Genomic DNA, 3391 nt, shown 5'->3' with positions numbered 1-3391 from the left:
TATATGTTGGCGAGAATGACAGGGCCAATGCTCATCAGTATGGAGCTGGTATTCAGGCACCACCTGTGCAGAACAACAACTTTGAAGTGAAAGCATCATTGCTGAATATGGTCCAGAACTCAAAGTTCCATGGGTTAGCAATGGAAGATCCCTTGGAACACTTGGACCAGTTTGATAAGGTGTGTGATCTGACCAAGATTAATGGAGTTTCAGAAGACAGCTTTAAGCTAAGACTATTCCCATTCAGTCTTGGTGACAAAGCTCATCAATGGGAGAAGAATCTTCCAAGAGGCTCCATTCAAACCTGGGAGCAATGCAAGCAAGCCTTCTTATCTAAGTTCTTCTCCACCTCAAGAACTGCAAAACTGAGAAACCAAATCTCTAGCTTCACTCAGCACAGCAATGAAAGTTTTGGTGAAGCATATGAGAGATTCAGGAGCTACACAAACCAATGCCCACACCATGGGTTTAGTGAGGCTTCTCTCCTCAGCACATTCTATAGGGGAGCTCTTCCCAAGATTAGAAACCAGCTGGATACTGCTTCCAATGGGAACTTTCTGGGTAAAGAGATACATGCTGCTTTAGAGCTAGTGGAGAACTTAGCATTGAGCAATGATACTTATGGTGAAGACTATGACAGATCAAATAGGTCTGAAGGTTCAAGCTCAGAACAAAGGCTCACCAGAGAAGTTAAGGAGTTGAGGAGTGAATTAGACAAGCTGAAATTCACCACTCAGAAGCCAATACATTATGTTGGAGAGTATGAGGAACCTTCTCAAATCTTTGAGAACATAAGTGAAGAAGGTCTTACCCAAGAGGAGCTCAACTACATTGGAAATCAGAGGTTCCAAAGATACCAGTATGGTAATGCCAATCCAAACCTCTCTTACAGGAACACCAATGTAGCTAACCCACAAGACCAGGTCTATCCCAATCCTCAAGCTCCAAAGAACTTTGTTCCCAAGAACAACTTTCAAGGGTCATTCCAACCCAAGAATCAATTTGGTCAGAATCAGGGTTTTGGCCAGCAACAACAACCATTTCAGGGCACTGGTTACACTTCACAGCAACCAAAGGCACCACCAGGGTTTGGTCCACCACAGTTCCAACAGCAGGCGCCGGTTCAACAACAGTTTCAGCCACCAATGGTTCAACAGCAGCCACAGATGGGTACAGATATGGTTGGTATTCTGCAACAACTACTTCAGGGTCAACAGACTATGCAGCAGGAAATCAAGGAACTGAAGCAAAACCAGGCATCAAGCTCAAGGAACCAAGGTCACCTACCTGGAAAACCAGAACCCAACCCCAAGGAATATGCTAAAGCCATTACACTGAGGAGTGGCAAGGAGTTACCTGGTATTGAGAACAACAAAGTGATCATTGAGGACAATGATCAACCTGAGGGGGAGGCAGCCTTAAAGGATGATCAAGTTGCTGAGAAACCAAGGTCAGAAAAGGGTAAAGAGGTAGCAAAGGAACCAGAACCAGAGAAGAAGTATGTGCCACCACCTCCATACCAACCCAAGCTCCCATTTCCAGGGAGATTTAAGAAGCAACTAGTGGACAAGGCAAGAGCTGTATTTGAGAAGGCACTCAAAGAGACACCACTCACAATGCCTCTCATTGATGCATTCTTAATGATGCCAAAGATGGGGAAGTTCTTGAAGGATGCTATTCTGAACAAGACAAAAGAGCTTCAAGGCATGGTAGTACTAAGTCATGAATGCAGTGCTATCATTCAGAAGAAGTCCATTCCAAGGAAGTTAACTGATCCAGGGAGCTTCACACTCCCTTGTGCCATTGGACCTCTTCTATTCTCTGGATGTCTTTGTGATTTAGGAGCATCAGTCAGCTTGATGCCATTCTCCATAGCTAAGAAGTTGGGCTTTAGAGTTTTCAAACCCTCAAAGATTTCTCTTATCCTTGCAGATAGATCAGTTAGATTGCCTGTTGGTATGTTGGAAGATCTACCTGTCAAGATAGGTGGTTTTGAGGTTCCAACAGATTTTGTTGTGCTGGAGATAGATGAAGAGCCAGTAGATCCCCTTATCTTGGGCAGGCCATTCTTAGCCACTGCAGGAGCTATTATTGATGTGAGAGGTGGGATAATAGAGCTTCAACTTGGGTCTGAAAAGCTCAAGTTTGATGTGAATGAGATGATGAAGAAGCCCACCATTGAAGGTCAATGTTTCTATGTAGAGACAATGGATCAGTTGGCTGATGAGTTGCTTGAGGAGCTGAACACAGAGGATCCTCTTCAAGCTACTCTGACTCAAGAACAAGGAGACAATGGGCTCTTGGCTGAAGCAAGTGAAGGGTATAAGCTGTATCTGGACAATGCAAGAGAGCTGGGTCCTGAAACAAGGTTTGTGGAGCTGGAACAGAATGGCACTGAGGTTTTTGCAATCCAAGAATCAGTCACCAGCCAAAGCAGCTTGGACCAGGACTGGAATGAGGCTGATGCACCCTCTGTTGAGCTCAAACCTCTACCAACAGGGCTCAGGTATGCTTTCTTAGGCTTAAACTCCACATATCCTGTCATCATCAATGATAGCCTATTAGAGGACCAAGAGAGTGCATTGCTGAATGAAATAAGAAAGTTCAGGAGAGCCATAGGGTATTCTTTGGCTGATATTAGAGGGATCTCTCCTGACATCTGCACCCATAGGATCCACCTAGAGGACCAATCTATGTCCTCTATTGAGCACCAACGTAGACTTAACCCCAACCTTAGGGAAGTGGTTAAGAAGGAGATACTAAAGCTTCTTGAGGCAGGGATAATTTACCCAATCTCTGACTCAAGATGGGTATCTCCTGTTCATGTTGTGCCCAAGAAAGGTGGGATCACAGTGGTGAAAAACGATAAGGATGAACTCATAGCTCAAAGAACCATAACTGGCCACCGCATGTGCATTGACTATAGGAAATTGAATTCTGCTTCTAGAAAAGATCATTTTCCTTTACCATTCATTGATCAAATGCTTGAAAGGTTAGCTAATCATCCTTATTTTTGTTTTCTCGATGGGTACTCTGGATTTTTCCAAATTCCCATAGATCCAAGAGATCAAGAGAAAACAACATTCACATGCCCTTATGGCACTTATGCTTATAGGAGAATGCCTTTCGGTTTATGTAATGCACCGGCTACTTTTCAAAGGTGTATGATGCACATTTTCTCTGACATTATTGAAGAGAAAGTTGAGGTGTTCATGGATGACTTTAGTGTCTATGGCTCCTCCTTCTCGGATTGTCTCTCTAATTTGACACAGGTGTTGGAGAGATGTGAGCAACACAGCTTGGTGCTGAACTGGGAGAAGTGTCATTTCATGGTGCAAGAAGGGATAGTTCTTGGGCACAAGATCTCTGAAAAGGGCATTGAGGTTGATAA

General features: G+C 43.9%; 1 non-coding gene across 1 annotated transcript; it reads right to left on the bottom strand.

Moving 5' to 3' along the window:
• Positions 1–362: 362 nt before the first annotated feature.
• On the bottom strand, positions 363–469 carry LOC112085540. Its single transcript, XR_002898843.1, has one exon. It is a non-coding gene; the product is annotated as a small nucleolar RNA R71 (small nucleolar RNA).
• Positions 470–3391: the final 2922 nt, after the last annotated feature.

The sequence above is a fragment of the Eutrema salsugineum genome, unplaced genomic scaffold (assembly GCF_000478725.1).
Source record: "Eutrema salsugineum unplaced genomic scaffold, Eutsalg1_0 scaffold_3, whole genome shotgun sequence".
NCBI lineage: Eukaryota > Viridiplantae > Streptophyta > Magnoliopsida > Brassicales > Brassicaceae > Eutrema > Eutrema salsugineum.
This window is presented reverse-complemented; position numbering and strand designations above follow the sequence as displayed.